This window comes from Cyphomyrmex costatus, unplaced genomic scaffold, assembly GCF_001594065.2.
Source record: "Cyphomyrmex costatus isolate MS0001 unplaced genomic scaffold, Ccosl1.0 scaffold298, whole genome shotgun sequence".
Lineage (NCBI taxonomy): Eukaryota > Metazoa > Arthropoda > Insecta > Hymenoptera > Formicidae > Cyphomyrmex > Cyphomyrmex costatus.
Genome location: NW_017277103.1, coordinates 48,304 through 67,028, shown reverse-complemented (window position 1 = coordinate 67,028; position 18,725 = coordinate 48,304).

Here is an 18,725-nt window from a genome sequence, read left to right as displayed (position 1 = left end):
TGATTTAAAATTTTTAATAATGTATTACAAGCTGTATGAGAAATATTATGTGATACAGCCCATATAGCTATTGCTTCTTTTAACTCATTATCATTATTAGCATTATCATTATTAGCATATCTACACATTTCATCTATAATAGAATTACTATTGTCCATTTCAATATTACTTCTGCATTTATTATGATCGTCTATAGGTGTAATTTCGATATGTACGTTAATCATTTCGTTAGGATTATTTGTACTACATGAATAAACTTCTTTATCCTCCCCAATAACTTTATGCAATTCTACATTTAACAACTGTTTAGAAGTATTGATAGACTGTTTAGAAGCATTGATAGTATTCCATTTCAAAATTTCTCCAGAGCATCCTGCAACATTTATATTTGTTTGATTTGCAATAATCCGTCTTTTATGACGTTTTGAAACAAGTTTTCTTTTACGAGAGTTATTCATATTCTTTACAATATGCAAACAGCACAAGTCTTACTAAAATAAATTTAACAAAATATTACAAGAAAATTCTTTACATGTACATATAAAATGTATAAACATATATGCATTTATACGAGAATAAGAATTTCAATCAAAGTAGAAACTGTGCATTCTAGTATAAACGGTTTCTAATTGGTTGGAATTTTTATTCTCTGTTCCTTGTTTCTTCTATTCTGCGTAGTCCCTTATATGGGCCTTCTACAATAAGCCATTACTTAAGTTTTAAGTGTTAAATCATAGGCAATTTACCAATCACAATCGAATGTGAGAAGAATAATCGACTGTGTGTGGTCAATTTCTTATGACTTAATACTTAAAACTTAGGTAATGGCTTATTGTAGAAGGCCTATTAGGATTATAAAAGGAAGCTACAAAAGCTCTCTAATGGGCCTTCTACAATAAGCCGTAAGTCACAAATCATAAGTCATAAGCTAGAAATGGACCAATCACAGTCAATTTTTAGTTTCTTACTTCCGATTTATGACTTATGGCTTATTGTAGAAGGCCCATAATGCTAATTCTACAATGAGTCGCAAATCTTAAGTTTTAACAAGTCTTATGGGCCTTCTACAATAAGCCATAAGTCATAAATCGGAAGTAAGAAACTAAAAATTTACGACTGTGATTGGACCATTTCTAGCTTATGACTTATGATTTGTGACTTACGGCTTATTGTAGAAGGCCCATTAATATAAATAGGTACTATGATTTTTCACATCTACGAGTTGTTAATTATACAGCGAGTCGTTTAGCTGGACTAATGGGAAGGAATAAAGTCATATATATGACTAAAACTACCGATTTTCTTAAGACTGACTAAATTCGATTTTATAGGCCTTCTACAATAAGCCATTGTCTAAGTTTTAAGTATTAAGTCATAAGAAATTGACCACTCACAGTCGATTATTCTTCTCACATTCGATTGTGATTGGTAAATTTCTTATGATTTAACACTTAAAACTTAAGTAATGACTTATTGTAGAATGCCCATTACTCTTTCTCATTAGTCGAGCTAAACGATTTTTACTGTACAACTATATATAATAACTCGTAGATGTGAAAAATCATAGTCACCTATTAAGGTTAAGACTAGTTAAAGCCTAAAATTTTCAAGTACCGATTCATTTCTATTGTTCGTTTTGTCTCTCGGGAGCTGCTCGGAGTCGCTCCGAACGAACCCAGCGTACTTGGATGTGATCCATTTAATGCTGCAAATGCTTCGTTGATCAATCAGAAGAAAGAATTTTACGAATTGATCAATCAAAAAATGTTTCGAGGTATTTACAGCATTAAATGAATCACATCCAAATACGCTGGGTTTGTTTGAAGCGACTCCGAGCAGCTCCCGAGAGATAAAACGAACAATACTATTAGTTGCTTTCCATTTACACACAAATGAAACTGAGTCTGAAGTGAGCTGAGTATAAAATACTCAGATTAATGAACTACTTGCTTGCTTCGGTAAAATTAACAAATAACAATCAGGTTTATAACCTCACTTTTAAAGTGATCAGTCTACGAGACTCAATAAAGCACACGGTCTCGATCTTGTGCAGTTTGTAGGTAAAAACTCAGTTGAATCTCACTTCTCAGAATGCAAAGGAACGCGCATTCAACTGAGTTATGATGTTACAAGTGAGAATTATCCGAGAATCGGAGTAAATGGAAAGCAACTATTTTATAAAATCAGCATAAGAAACTCAATTCAAGATTAGATTAGTTTAGGTTAATTACGTGCTTATTATACATACCTTATGTACACGTATTTTAATCCTTTCCAAATAATCTTCTTTTTCAGTTTTACAAATAAAACTTTGATCGTATGTGATGATGAAATTAAAATACTTTGTATGCTTTTATCGTATACCAGCATATACCAGAGAGAAACCTAAGAGCGGCCATGGCGGCCTTTTTCCTGTAATGCTTTACACTAGTGGCACCAACGTCCATTTTCGAGCTGCGGAAACTACGTACAACGAGAGCGAGCGAAACAGCGAGTACACTGGAGCTCATTAATTCGCTGGGTCACAGTAACGGCTCTACTTATCGACGCTGAGTCGGTAACGCTCAAGGCGCGCGCGCCTATGACCGTTACCGACTCAGCGTCGATAAGTAGAGCCGTTACTATGACCCAGCGAATTTCCTGTTCCTTTTACTCTGCCTAGCCTTAAGAATTCGGGGCTGATTGGTGAAAAACGGGTTATGGGGGTAAATTTTACCCTCGCCACCGGTTTTTCATCAATCAGCGTTTGGTGTCAAAGCGCTGTTGCCCGTATGAGGATCCGGGCTTAAAAATTCAGGGCTGCGTTCAGAATCATCATCCGAGTGCACCCAGGGGTGTCGTGTTATCCTTGTATATCATTCGTGAACAACAAGGATAAAACAATATCTGGGTGCATCCGGACGACGATTCTGAACGCACCCCAGTTCCTCCATGATAGAAGGAAAGCCAACAGAATAGTGAGATACAAAACATGAATAAATCTCTGTCTTTCTCTTACGCGCGCATATTGTGAGTAATGGAAAAGAATATAAATTCTTTGTCGTTATATTCAAGCACATAAAATCAGTAGTTCATTTGCAGAATTTTTTAAAAATATTGCTGCAACATTATTAAAACCATGTTGCATATCTACATTTTAATAATATTGCTACAACGTTGCAAAAAATATGCAATGTTGCAATGTTGGAGCAATATTGTTGCAATTGTCGGTACTGTATGGGTTAATACGCCTCCGCTTCGCTTTCGCTATCCCCCTCACCTCACCGCTCCGCGCGTAGAACAATGATATTCGATCATCGTGGAGCATTTGGACTGCACGCGGTGAGATGAGGTGGGGAGGGTTGGGCAAATGCAACTTTCAGCTGATTTTCGAATCGCCTTCGTCTAGCTTTCGCTGTTCCATTCACCTCACCGCACCGAGCGCAGAACAATACCATTCGACTGTCATGGGACATTTCGACTGCACGCGGGGCGGTGAGGAGGAAAATGCAACTTTTGGCTGATAACATATTGCGGAAATTTTTTAGAAAACTGTAATATGCAAATTGTAATCTGTTTTACTTATATGTATGTATGTTCATTTTGAATTTGCACCTTGAATGATCTATTAGTTACTTTTCGTGGTACATATTCAACATAGAAAATATACTTTATGTATGTTGCAGTTATTTTCTAGAACACTGTAATATTTTTATTGTAATCTGTTTTACTTATATGTAGGTATGTTCATTTTGAATTTGCATCTTGAATAATCTATCATTTACTTTTCGTGGTACATTTTAATATAAAGTGTTCTAGGTAGCACAATGTGTATTCTATATTAGAAGTTCTTTGATAAGGATCCAAACCGAGGATCGAAACGTAAGAAAAATTGTATATTTTCAATAAATCGTATCAACACACATTAACATCCTGTGTACAAGACTCGATTAGGCATTTTTCTATTTCTTTTAAATGATTATCTAATAATAATATATTAACCACGAAAAGTAACTGATATATTATTAATCCTAACATATCATTAAAATGAAAAGGTCAAGCCATGTTCAAAAATAGATCCTCGCAAATTAAAAAACCCAACAAATTTAAACCTTTGAAAACTAACCGCAAAAATTTGATCCTTCCTAAATTAAAACGATTACCTAACCACAAAATAGAAAACCCAATAAATTTCAACCTTTGAAAATTATCCCCAAAAATTTGAACTTTTCTAAATTAAAATGATTATCTAATAATGTAACATAATAATTTAAACTTTAATACTTTAAATGATATTATCTAATATAATATATGACCACGAAAAGTAACTGATATATTACTAAATGTGCCAGTTCAAAGTGAACGTACATATAACGAATATTTTCTATGTTGAATATGTACCACGAAAAGGAACTGATAGATTATTCAAGGTGCAAATTCAAATTGAACATACATACATATAAGTAAAACAGATTAGAATTTGTATATTACAGTTTTCTAGAAAATAACTGCAATATGTTATTTTTAGTGCACAAAATATAAAAGTTGGTTATTGAGATTTAATTTGAAATTTATACTAGACCGTACAATAAAAAATAATTGCTTGTAATTTCAGAGTATCAATTTGTTAATGACTCAAAAAAGAACATGGCGGCCTTCTCTCAAAAAACTTCCGATGGATGAAACAAATTTCAAGACTTTAATGTTCCCGAGTTGAACGAAATATACTCTAAGTATAACGTTCTTGACATGAAAGAAATATTCTAAGTGTGACTGTTACGTCCGGGTTTTTGTGCGTTTGCTTTTCGCGACGTCCCGAACGCGGAGCGAGGGATCGGAATCGGATAAACGAGAGAGTAGGTATCCTGAGTATACGAGTGGAGAGGATTATGGGGAAAGGAGGGTAACGATCAGAGCGCGAAGAGCGATAGTGGGCCGAGCGGAAGCACCGATCGTCTCTCGCCTCGATGTGCAATCTTCATTGGGCAGTTTGCCGCATGCAGAAATGGGCATCATTTAGCAAATTAGTCGCGTATAGAATAAAAATGTATATACATATTTACTGCCGGTTCCCCTTGTGGAGAGGAAAAAGGAGGAATACTAGCGATGTAATCGAATTATATTAAAAATAGCTATTTACATCTATTTACAAGCAAAGAAAAACGAAGTTGCTGGAAGAGCGAAAAGGGAGGTCGGCCCCCGTGATGATGTAGAATCAAGTGAAAAATTGTGCACGCTAATCGAGTCAATAATCATATCAATAACCGAGGCGGCAATCACATTAATATATAAGCTAGTATATGGATCAATAATCGCCCTGAAGGGGCCACTAATGCCCTCAGATGTCACCGAGATTCATCACTTCGAGGAACTTTAAGAGAAGAAAAAGAACTAAAAGGAAAAAGAGGGGAAAAGGAAGAAATAGGAAGATAGAGGAGAAGAGGGTGGGCCTCTTACCACCACGGAATGGTGGTCGTCCGCGCGATGGCCGGGATCAGATCGTCGCCGCTCACGATCAGGAGCTTGAGAAAGCGTCGGTTCCTTGGCACGGCCGCGATCGAACGGACGCGCGGTTTCTCCCAGACTGGCGGCGCGGGTGGAGGGGCCAGCCTACGCGTCGAGGTCGGGGCCTGACGTGCTACCGGCAGCGGCCGGGTGGGCTTCCTGATCGGGGCGTAGCAATCGGCGTCCGGAGGCTCCGGACGGGTCACGGTCGCGGCTGGTGCCGGCGCGCGAGGCCGCGGAGGCCGAAGGGCGGAACTGACGATCGGCTCAGTGGTCGTTCTCGGAGGATCCGGAAGATCCGGCTCCCGCGGAAAGACCTTGGATGGGTCAAACTCCCCGCACCGGGTGAGCTCTCACTAGAGCCTCTTCTGCTGGGTTCTTTGCCCCGCTCTACGCCCTCGTCGGGTGCGGGGCATAACCTGCTGGATGCGAGAGTAACATTATGATCAGGAAAAGAAGAAGAAATAAATAAATGCTTGGGCTTAAGGTTATAGTTAAATGAACATTAATCCGATATAGAGATAGGGCGATCGCAATGTTCGCGGAGAGAGATTACGTCGGCCAGCGAGTAGCATAAAAAAAAAAACAGGGCACGGAAGTGAGCAACAGAATGAGGCAGCGCTCAACTCCCGCTTGCTTGCAAATCGTTGAGGGGAAATGCTACTCACCGGGGGAGACTTACCATTCTAGTAATATAATAATAATAATATAAAAAGGTGCAATTAAAGAGCGCGCGAAAGACGAGATAACAGCACGACGTCGCTGTCGAGCGGAATCCCGTTAGCGAATGCGCGAATAGTGCGAATTATAATTTACCGTTCCGCGGATAGTTCGATCGCGACGGCCAGCGAGTAGCATAAAAAAAAACAGGGCACGGAAGTGAGCAACAGAATGAGGCAGCGCTCAACTCCCGCTTGCTTGCAAATCGTTGAGGGAAAATGCTACTCACCGGGGGAGAACTGTAATGAAGTTAATGTAATTTAAACATAAGAAAATAGAACGAAGCGATTCTTACGTCGCGAGGAATGTTAATAGCGCGAGAATTTACGCGAGTGTCGTCGAGCGGAATCTCGGCTAACGAATGCGCGAGTAGTGCGAATTATAATTTACCGTTTCGCGGATAGTTCGATCGCGACGGCCAGCGAGTAGCATAAAAAAAAAAACAGGGCACGGAAGTGAGCAACAGAATGTGAGGCAACGCTCTACTCCCGCTTGCTTGCAAATCGTTGAGGGGGAATGCTACTCACTGGGGGAGGAAGGAATTAACTAGACGACACAACACACAAAAAGAAACGATGGTCCATCATTGTTCATCTGATAAGCATATAATTTTTAATTAATGAAACACATGTATAATGCAAAATAAACGAGAGAAAGAGACCCGCGAATTCGCGGATTAATTATCCGGGCGAAAGAAAAAGAAAAGAATCGAAAACGCAAAGATACGAAAATAAATGACCGCTTGATACGAGTTCGGATAATTGACCGATTTTGCACTACGCACGATACAATCCACAAGTTGCAAGAATATAAAATTGCGAAGCACGGGCGGGACGCGCACTACTTTGATTTCACTATTAATTAATTAATTAATTTTGTACACTTACGCTCGCGTTCCTCCGGTTCTAACAATGATATTCCAAAATATCTTGCGATCGGATTTACGCCGTAAAAATACACTTAAATATTGATTTGTCGCGCAGAGGTTTACAATATGAATGACTCTATAATTTCGCTCGAGGAAGGGCCTTATAGTACTATCAGAAATAGAACAATAATGAACGAGAGCGCTCTGTTTCGCTCGATTATATAGGGCCAGCTTGGTGGCCGCGGCGTGTGGAAATGCCGAATTTCCTGGAAAAAAGGGCAATAAATCACTTTTGCGAATTAATATCTCGATAACCGGTGGGTGCACTGCTTTGATACTTTGTATAATTTTACCCCGTATTTATGAAAAACATCGTATCGAGTCGGTTTTTCGTTACCAAGCGTGGAGGCGCTACGATAAGGCCGCATACCGATTTTTAGTTTTTCACTATAGCCTTTCGCCCTACCTGTCAACTCGGATCAGCGAGTATCTCGCGATGCGCAGTAAATTCGTATTCTCATTACGCCTGTCTATCGTATCGCATTGATGATTTTGGTAGAAAAGGCCGATTTAATTGAGATAGCGCGGTATAGTTTTGCGTGAAATGCGCTAGCCGGCATCGTCATGCTCCCAATTGTATCGTGGTATTCATTAAACCGCGAATTTAAGTAATTAATTAATCGGCATGAGGCGCCCGGGAGGTGGTGTCCTCGCGTAAGTGCGGCGCTAGCAGAAGTTAATGTACGCAAGTGAATCGTACGGCGCGATAATAATGTGTGGGAGAGAGATAAAAACTTCAGGGGCGAAAATTGAGTCGAAAAAGAGCGCCGGACGTAACAATTAGTGTGCACTATTTTAAAGTGATTTTCGCGAATTTTAATTTTAACATTGTTATTGTCGAGTATTTCGGCAATTGTATAGGGACCCAGATATTCGTCGTTGAATTTACTTGTTTTACGATCGTTGATCAGAAACACAATGTCTCCAGCTGTTAAGTTTTTGGGATTAGCTCGCTTATCATAATAATCCTTTGACCTTCGCTTGGCCTTTTCTAGGTTAGATTTAACAATCGTCTGCAGATTAGAAATATCTTCGAACAGTTGTATCAAATACCCGTGGTAGGTTTCGGGTTCGATTTCGCAGTTTAGACTGGAGGGAATTCTGGCGGGTGATCCGAAGACTAGCTTGTGCGGAGAAAAACCGGTGCCCTCATGAATGGAGGTGTTGTAAGAAAAGTTAGCCCTATCTATTAATTCATCCCAGTTTTCTCTTTTATTAATGAAGCATTTAAGATACTCCACGAGGACGTGATGCGACCTTTCAAGCGACCCGTTAGATTGCGGGTAAAACGCAGTGGTGCGAAACCGCTGTATCCGTTTTGCGACATTCTTCATCAATCGGCTCATGAAGTTAGTGCCCTGATCGGTCAAGATACTTTTCGGGCAACCGAAGCGACATATAAAGTGGTTGATGAACGCGGCCACTGTAGTTTCGGCCTTCAGATCGCGCAGTGGAACGTACACGGAATACTTAGTGAGGAGGTCTTGCATGGTCAGCAGTGGCGTAGCTAAGCCTATGTGTGCCCCCCCGCAAATTTATTTAGGCGCCCCCTTTTCTTCCGCCTTAATTTTTTGCATTTGAACCTTGAAAAAAGTGTAGTCACTTTCAACTTCCCCGGAAGTGTAAGGCAATAAAATGTTTTTTCATAAATATGTTAAAATAAATTTTTTGGTGTAAACATTAAGTTTTCACCCGCCGCGAAGTCTAATACGTAGCATTGACATTCTCAATAAAAAGACACGCTAAATAAAATAAGTTATTAATCGCTGTCAAAAGTAGTACCAACAACTAAAAGAGCATTTCTGCCGGTGCGTGTACACGTGCAAAACAATCAAAGTGACCGAATGCATTAGTTAACTGACATTTTACTTAACCTTAACGCATCAAAATAAATATCTGCCCATCATATACATGCAGTTTAAATAATGTCAACACTAAGTAAAGTGTGGCTGCGCACCGAAAATGAATTTTCATGTAGGTAACTAGTTCAAACAAAATCAATCACAGATTTAAGTGACTATTCTTCTTTGCGCGGAAATTATCCATAGACAGATACAGTTTATTACAAATTAAAATGGTTTGTTGATACTATGATACCTAGATGCGATCATACTCCTCATTTTATATAGTTTTTGTAAACGACAAGAAAACCACGAAGATTTTGCTCACAACTTGATTTGTTTAAAAACTATTTTTATTTAAAAAAAAAAATTGAAAAAAAAACATTTTTCCTGTAAGTGATCAAGTATATTCTTTACAATGGCGCTGTCTATGTTCATTTACTAAATTCGTGATTGTATAGTTTTCAGGGCGTTAAATGAAATTTTAGCACAAGGTCGCCCCATAAAATAAAGGTAAAATTTCAACGCCTGTGATGAAAACAAAATTTTTTTATTTAAACGAGGGTAACAATGGCCATTTCGCCACTCGGCTTACGGGGCGTCAAATGTCAATTTCTTGCCATTGGGGCGTACATTTTACGCTCCCGAGACTTCAAAGTCATTGTATGCCCCCTGAATCGGAAAATATTATGAATATTTCGTTGTTAATTTTTGACGATGATACTTTGAGATTGAAACCACTATTTTACTTGACCTTTTTTAATGACTCTTTATATTTTACCGTTTGCAACAAAGGGGCGCCCGGCGCCCCCGCCTTTGGTGCGCCCCCCCCCCGCACCGCAGGGTCTGCGGGGTCGTTAGTTACGCCACTGATGGTCAGGACGTAGGCGTTATCACGCGAAGTCCTTGGGAACGGACCGTCTATGTCGAGAGCGATTTTATCGAAGGCACGACCCGGCGTGTCAGTGAGAACCATCGGTTGTCTGGTTTTCTTACGAGAGAGTTTCCGCAATTGGCAAACGCGGCAATTTCTAATATACGCTTGCACGCTCGACTTAAGATTGCTCCACGTATAATGTTCTCTTATACGAAGGTACGTTTTAGTGACGCCTTTATGTCCACCGGTCGCGGATTCGTGATGTTCTTTAATAATCGCTAATCTATCGTTTATTGGAGGAACAATTACGTCGCCAAGATATATAGTTAATACAACAGGTTTTTCCGCGAACGTTCTTTTAATCGCTTTTACTACGAATGCCCAAGGCAGTGAGTCTAATTTCTCCGTCTTGCACATACTGAAGGTATGTAAATCTAACTCGTGATTAACATCTAATAATGAAGAGAAACAGTCTTCAAGAATTTCTTGATCGATATTGATACTCAGTCTTTCTTTAACGACTAAGGCTATAAGATATCTCCCGGGGAATGTGGAGGGAACTACCCGTGCCCTTCCGAGCGTTAGGTTATCAAGAGGAGGCAATGTTTTTGCTTTCGAAATCTCCGAGGCGTCTGCATCGACAGGTTGTTGAATTAGAATTATCATGATTACTATATTGTCGTCCCGATTGGCGAGGGGGAAGTTGGTCTCCTTAATGAGATTTCTAAAACATGAAGAGTTGTTGGGTTCAGCTTCGTCGTCAACGGAATCGTCAGGCGTGTCATCGCTGGATGACGCGTCTGAGCCGGTCAAGCTGTACGCGCGGTGTCGATCTGGCGCTCGAGGCCTATGATACCGAAGAGTCTCTAGCGCAGAGGGCGCTGAGTCGTAGGAAACCGACGTACCTGATTCGTTATCAAACGGGGGCAGTTCGACGTCTGCTGCTGTTTTTAACGCGGGTGCTACTCCTGAGATTGTAGCGTGGTAATTCAGGCGAGTTATCATAAGAAGCATTAAGACATTCGTCGTGAATGAATTCTGTGAAATCACTACTACTGGTCGCATCGCGAGTAACAGGTATTCTTTTGAAAATCATAGTCGTGCCCCTTGTGCCCTAGGTTCTAACTGAATATCGCGCAAATGGCGGGAGTGGAAGGGAGGAGGATGACCCTTCAGTCTCGAATTCATCGATCATCGGCGGCGAACCATAAGGTAAGCTTAGCCTTTGATAGTCAAGCTCTTTCGAGGCTTGTTTGTGAGGCAACTCATCATTAGAGACTGATAGTTCGGAGATAGAGGCGGGTATGGCTTCGGAATTCAATCGTTGTTTCTTTACACGGACTATTGTGTTGTGCCGCCAGTGTCGGCACAGGATTCGGGATCCACCAAGGATTCGGGAGCAGCAAATAATTATTGAAACACTTTTCTTTTTTATGAACTTTAATTATATTTTCAATAAACTTTATTAATTTCCACTTATTCACAAAGTAATTATTTCACATGTATCACTTACACTACGCGTGTCGCGATATAACTTTAAGATCGTATTCGAGCAGAGTGACGCGCTACACTTTGATAAAATTACTGACTGACTCTGCTTCGGTCTTCTCATATTTATTTGAATTATTGAGGTCTGCGACCTTCATATTCGGCGCTTCTCGTCAGCGTTCCGCTAATCGGTCGAGGGCGTGATCGCGTAATCGCGTCGCGCTCGCGGTTTTAATATTATTATTTAATATTATATTAATATTATAAACTTATTATTAAAAACAAGGAAAGTTTACACGCCAATAACGGTCTAAGCTGGATCGAGATGCTAGTAATAAGAATGTGTGAAATTTTATATACTAAATATATAGCCCCCTCCTTTAAAATGCGCGCTGATACATCAGACATATAACGCATAAATACTACAGTAGTATTATAATATCACCGAATAATATTTTGATTAATTCCGTAAATAAATTGGAACTTAATAATTTTTATTCTTTATGTTACGAAAAATATCACAAGTTGGCGTTTCGTCCCGGTTTCCACTACTGGACTCATCAGTAAGGCAATGTAATGGAAACCTACCTTAGACGCCTTGGGGGGATGTTAGAAAGAAGTTCTATATAAACAATCACTCATATAATTCGGCACTTGCGAGAATTGAAATGTGTAACTATAGACCTCTGTTGGCTAGTCGACGTAGTGATATTCTTCGTAATGTTGTTAATATTTAGATAAGTAATTATAGCGCAATTTTCAGACCGCGCGAAATGAAAATTAACTAATTTTTGTATCGACCGTAAATTGTCAAGAAAGGGGGCTACATATTTAGTATATAAAAAAGGGGGGCTACATATTTAGTGTATAAAATTTCACACATTCTTATTACTAGCATCTCGATCCAGCTTAGACCGTTATTGGCGTGTAAACTTTCCTTGTTCTTGACAATTTACGGTCGATACAAAAATTAGTTAATTTTCTTATTATTAAACTTATTTCGCCGCGCGTTCCGGTAATCGATCGAGGGCGTGATCGCGCAATCGAGTTGCGTTCGCGATTCATTTATATTATTAATTTATATTATTCTTATTTCTCGTCTTCATTATTTCTCAGTTATGGCGCAATTGTCACTTGTGCAATTTAGCACTCGTGACAATTGGGATTATGGAAAAATGGAATATGTTAACAGATGGGTTTCGCGATAGAGCGTCCGCGTTCCTATTATTCAGGCCGCTTTTATAAACGATTCTATAATCATACTCCTCTAACTTCAGACGCCATCTTATCAAGCGAGACGTAGGATCTTTTACGCGGTGAAGGCCATACTAGTGGCTGATGATCGTTTACTAGAACGAAGGTGCGGCCATATAAATAAGGCCGAAAATAATTGACATTGTAAACTATGGAGAGAAGCTCTTTTTCGATAGTTGAGTAGTTCTTCTCGGCGGAATTTAGTACTCGCGACGAGTATCCTATCGGGAGATCCGATCCGATGGTACCCTGACTTAAGACGGCGCCTATGGCGAAATCCGACGCATCAGCGGTCAAGATAAATTCTCGAGTGTAATCGGGATATTGAAGAATGGGCTCCTTACACAATGATTCCCTGAGTTTATCAAATGCCGATTGTGCGGCAGGCGTCCAAGTAAAGACTGCGTTTTTCTTTAAAAGGTTTGACAGAGGAGCGGCTACGCCGGAAAAATTAGAAATAAACCGACGATAATAGCCAGCCCGAGAAATTGACGAATATTTTTCTGATTGCGAGGGGTCGGAAAGCTCCTAACAGCGGCGACCTTCTGTGAGTTAGGCCTGACGCCATCCTCACCGATAATATGCCCAAGGTAGGGTATCTCTCGGCGAAGGAGTTCGCATTTGTCCGTTTGTAACACTAGATTAGCGAATCTCAATCGTTCCATGAGCTTAGTGATTTTAATATCGTGTTCCCTGAGGGAGCTCGCGTAGACCACGATATCGTCCATATATATGAACATCTCGGTACCCTGAAGCTCTGAGAGAACCTGATCCATCAGGCGTTGAAACGTAGCGGGCGCGTTCTTCAACCCGAATGGCATTCTATCGAACTGGTAATGCCCGCGAGGAGTCGAAAAAGCGGTCTTATGCGCGTCCGCAGGATCCATCGATATCTGATGGAACCCACTCGCGAGATCAAAGGTAGAAAAATACTTCGCGCCCCCGAATAAGCCAATCAGATATTGGCCAAGGGACGCGGTAGCGATTAGGCGAATGAGAGCCGAGAAGGAATGCGTACGCATCTCGCGAGGGAAAGCGCTGGGTAAACAAACCAGAATTAGGGAGAGTTGTGACCGGGGTCATTTGCAATCTTACATAATAAAAAATATCAAAATGTATTTTCTTGTCTTATTTCAAGACTATATGGCTGCTCTGAATTTGGTTTTTGTACACGATAAAATTTAACTCAATTTTATAAAAAATGAAAAATGCAGCATATTTATTACTTTAATATTCACATAATAAATTTAATATGTATATTACATGCATATTCTTTGCATTTCTAAACAAAATTTAATTGTGTTCATGTAATAAAGTAATTACAACATAACTGTCTGAACACGTAGGATGTTTTAGTTTTAAACATTTTCTTTTAATATTTATCACTGGTAATTTTGTAAGGTTAAAAGTAGTTATATATACCGAGTTTTCTTGAATCGCAAGATGTACTAAAAAACGGTCTTATATTTAAAATTTGTTTAACTTGTACATTTACTATATTATATTCTTCAATAATTTTTGAAATCCTGAAGAAGCACTTTTTTCCAAAAACTTAGAAAATTTTCTAAAAAAAAACATTCAATTTTTTAGTACTTGTTGATAGTTAGGATTTTTTCGTCACCTTCGTTTTGCCCCACTTTTTGAGAGACCTCGGACTTATAAAAATTATTAGGGGAAAAAAAATAAAATAAATAAAATAAAAAAATTTAACCGAACGCAGGTCAACCCGTTGCAACCCTGCCCAACCCTACCAACCCTTTCAACGTGTTCCTCCCATCTTGCCTGACACGTCGCATTGTTCGAAATTTTGGATTCTCGGTGGATTAATTTGTTTAAAAAAAAAATCCAATAATCATCCAAAACGATCTAAAAAAAACAAGAAACGTGGAGAAACAAATATTCCTGAAAAATCCAAAAAAAATGTTGATTTTTTTGTACTTGTTGATAGTTGAGATAGTTGAGAGAGTCTCGTTATCTCGCTCGCTCTCGTGGTACGTAGTTCCCGCAGCTCGAAAATGGACGTTGGTGCCGCTAGTGAGAAGCATTACAGGAAAAAGGCCGCCATGGCCGCTCTCAGGTTTCTCTCTGGTAATACTTACGTCGAAAATGCCCGCTGTGCTCTGAAAAAGACGCTGAATGAAAGCCTCCCTCGTCAAAGTGTCCTGAAAATACTTTGAAAATTTTCAAGAAGAAACATTAATACTTACGTCGAGAATGCTCGCTGTCCTCTGAAAAAGTCGCTGGATCAACGTCTCCTTCGTCAAAGTGTCCTGAAAAAAAGTTTGAAAAATTCCAAGAATAAATAGTAATACTTACGTCCAGAATAATCGCTGTCCTCTGAAAAAGTCGCTGGATCAACGTCTCCTTCGTCAAAGTGTCCTGAAAAAAAGTTTGAAAAATTCCAAGAATAAATAGTAATACTTACGTCCAGAATAATCGCTGTCCTCTGAAAAAGTCGCTGGATCAACGTCTACTTCGTCAAAGTGTCCTGAAATAAGTTTAAAAAATTCCAAGAAGAAACATTAATACTTACGTCGAGAATGCTCGCTGTCCTCTGAAAAAGTCGCTGGATCAACGTCTCCTTCGTCAAAGTGTCCTGAAAAAAAGTTTGAAAAATTCCAAGAATAAATAGTAATACTTACGTCCAGAATGCTCGCTGTCCTCTGAAAAAGTCGCTGGATCAACGTCTCCTTCGTCAAAGTGTCCTGAAATAAGTTTAAAAAATTCCAAGAATAAATAGTAATACTTACGTCGAGAATGCTCGCTGTCCTCTGAAAAAGTCGCTGGATCAACGTCTCCTTCGTCAAAGTGTCCTGAAAAAAAGTTTGAAAAATTCCAAGAATAAATAGTAATACTTACGTCCAGAATGCTCGCTGTCCTCTGAAAAAGTCGCTGGATCAACGTCTCCTTCGTCAAAGTGTCCTGAAAAAAAGTTTGAAAAATTCCAAGAATAAATATTAATACTTTCGCACAGAATGTTCCGTGTCCACTGCAAATGTCCCGCGATGACCGCTTCCTTCGTCAAAGTTCCTGAAAAGACTTGTATAATTTTTAAGAAGTACCGATACTTACGTGCAGAGAGTGTTCGTCGTCCTTTGTAAAACTCGCTGGATGAAAGCCACCTTCGTCAGTGTCATCTAAATACAAAATTTTGAAAAAGAAATATTTCTACTTACGTGCAGAATGTTCGCTGTCCACTGCAAATGACGCAGGATGAAGGCCTCCTTCGTTCAAGTGTCCTACGAAATAGGTCGTCGTGTCCTACTATTATTCATTTAAATATCTCTTTTTCAGCGTATCTGAGCGCTGATTGATGCACTGCTACCGACACCAATCAGGATAAACTTTCCGTAAGCTAAGCTCTGTCGCCTTAAAAGTAAGAAAAAAAAAACAAAAAAAAATCCAAAAAATCCCAAAATCGTCCCAAACATTCGAAACAAAAACTTGTAAAATTTTCAAAGTCCGAAATCGATCGTCAATTGTCACTTCCGTTCGACGTAGAATCGCGAGATACGTATTTTCGACCATCGAACTTGACAACAATTTTTCAAATTTTCCTCCAAGTCCATAATCGGTCGTCAATTGTCACTTCCATTCGACGTAGAATCGCGAGATACGTATTTTGGACCATCGAAATTGGGTTTGATTTTTCAAATGTTTATCGAAAAACTTGTAAAATTATCGAGAAAACGCAAAAAAAGGAAAAAAAAAGTGTAAAAAATATGGCGTCCAAAACGCGTTTCTCGACCTCAGAAACCGTTTGAAACACTTGGGAATTTTTGGAATTTCCAAGTTGAGAACCCCTGGGATACTTGAAGCCCCCTGTTCGTCAAAGTGTCCTGATGATACTTGGAAAATTTTGCAAGAAGAAACATTAATACTTACGTGCAGAGTGTCCGCTGTCCTTTGGAAAAGTCGTTGGATCGACGTCTCCTTCGACAAAGTGTCCTGAAATAAAATAAACTATCCTAGCCCGCCTAGACGGAGCGTGTATAGATCGAAAGGAAACAAATAATTATTTCCCTAACCCACGTAGAAGGAGCGCGAGTCTATATCGATAGGAATAATGAAACAAACCTTGTTCGGGGAGAGACCAGAATACAAAGCAAAGATACGGTGTGCTCTTGGCAACCGGTTCTGATCGGTTGAGCCCCCTCACCGCGACAAGGTGGCACACCACGAGGGGGAGGGAATGGAAAGGTCGTAGGAACAAGGGAGGAAAAGAACATAAGTAAAAAACCAAACGTGTGAATAAAAATTTATTTTAAAAAAATTAAAAAATACTAGTTGAGATATAACGATCGTTATTCTTCACGAGGAAGTGCTAAGTTCAGAATTTCCTCGTAAGAATAGTACTCGTCGCGGTCATAGTCGCCGTCGTTGTCGCCGTCGTTGTTGCGGGCATCGTCGCCTTCATAGTCGCCGTCGTTGTCACTGTCTTCGGGGTATGTGTTGACCTCGTCAATAAAATGTTGCTCCCTCTGTCTATATTCCAAGTACATTTCCATTACGTCGTTTTGTCGATTCATCTCTATTTCGTTCTCGTTCTCGTGGATTTCTTCCAGCTGCCCGATCATATCCTCCGTCATGTCTGTCATGGCGCGCTGGCGGTCGTCCTCCGTCGGCATCTGCATGAGCCATCTGTATATTAGTTCGATAGGAGCGCTTGGTGCCGGCATCTCCACCACTGGTGCCGGCGGACGACCGAGCCCACGCTCCCTCACGAATTCTTGGTATCGTGTATAGTCGTCGTATCTCGTCAATTCGTCAGAGTCAACGTTCGAATCGGTATCTCTGAAATATCGACAATCGGCCGTCATCATCGTGAAATACGTTAAAAAAAAGAAAACAATGGAGACACGGTTCGGTATCGATAGCGATAATCGTCCCTAACGACATCCCCATTGCGATCCGTTGATAGATTACTGTAAACGTATGGGATAAATGATGTTGAATAATGTTAAGGATAAATAAATAAGAAATGATGACGACACTTTACCTCTCCCAGTCTGACATTTTCTCCGTTGGTCGTCCTGCGCGCTTGTCGGATTCTGAAACCCACGAAAAAGTAGCTAATTTTTTAAATTCCGATAAAGTTAAGGAAAAAAACATTGTTCATTCTCCAAATGTTTACGAGTCCGAAAAATTTCAAAATAAATAGTAATACTTACGTTCGGAATGCCCGCTGTCTTCTGGTAAAGCCGCAGGAATCAAGTATCCTTGGTCCGAGGGTCCTGAAAATACTAAGAAAAATGTCGAGAAGAGATGTTATACTTACGCTGAGAATGCCCGCTGTCCTCTGAAAAAGTAGCTGGATCAACGTCTCCTTCGTCAGTGTCCTGAAAAAAAGTTTGAAAAATTCCAAGAATAAATAGTAATACTTACGTCGAGAATGCTCGCTGTCCACTGTAAAAGTCGCTGCATGAAGCCCTCTGTTCCTCAGAGTAACCTGAAGAAACTTTGAAAATTTTTAAGAAAAAATATTAATACTTGCTTCTAGAATGCCCGCTGTCCTCTGTAAAAGTAGCTGAATCAACGTCTCCTTCGTCAAAGTGTCCTCTAAATACTTGGAAAATTTTCAGGAAGAAATATTTATACTTACGCGCAGGTAGCCCGCTGTCCTTTGAATGACTCGCTGTATCGACGTCTCCTTCGTCAAAGTGTCCTGAAATAAAATAAACTATCCTAGCCCGCCTAGACGGAGCGTGTCTGGATCGAAGGGATGAGATAAATTTTCCTAACCCACGTAGACGGAGCGTGTCCAGAAGGAACGAAATGAATTAAACTATCCTAGCCCGCCCAAACGGAGCGTGTCTAGATCCAAGGGAATGAATATATTTTCCTAACCCACGTGGACGGAGAATGCCCAGATGAAGGAAAATAATAGATTTTACAAACCCACGTAGACAGAGCGCGTCTAGATCCAAGGAAGAGAATAGATTTTCCTAACCCACGTAGACGGAGCGTGTCTAGATCGATGGGAATGAATAAATTGTCCTAACCCACGCGGACGGAGCGTGCCTAGATCGCGACAATGCGATAGATTATCCTTACCCACGTGGACGGAGCGAGAAAGATCATTCCAACACGCGTAGAGAGAGAGGGAGAGGGGGTGGGAGGGAGGGAGGGAGGG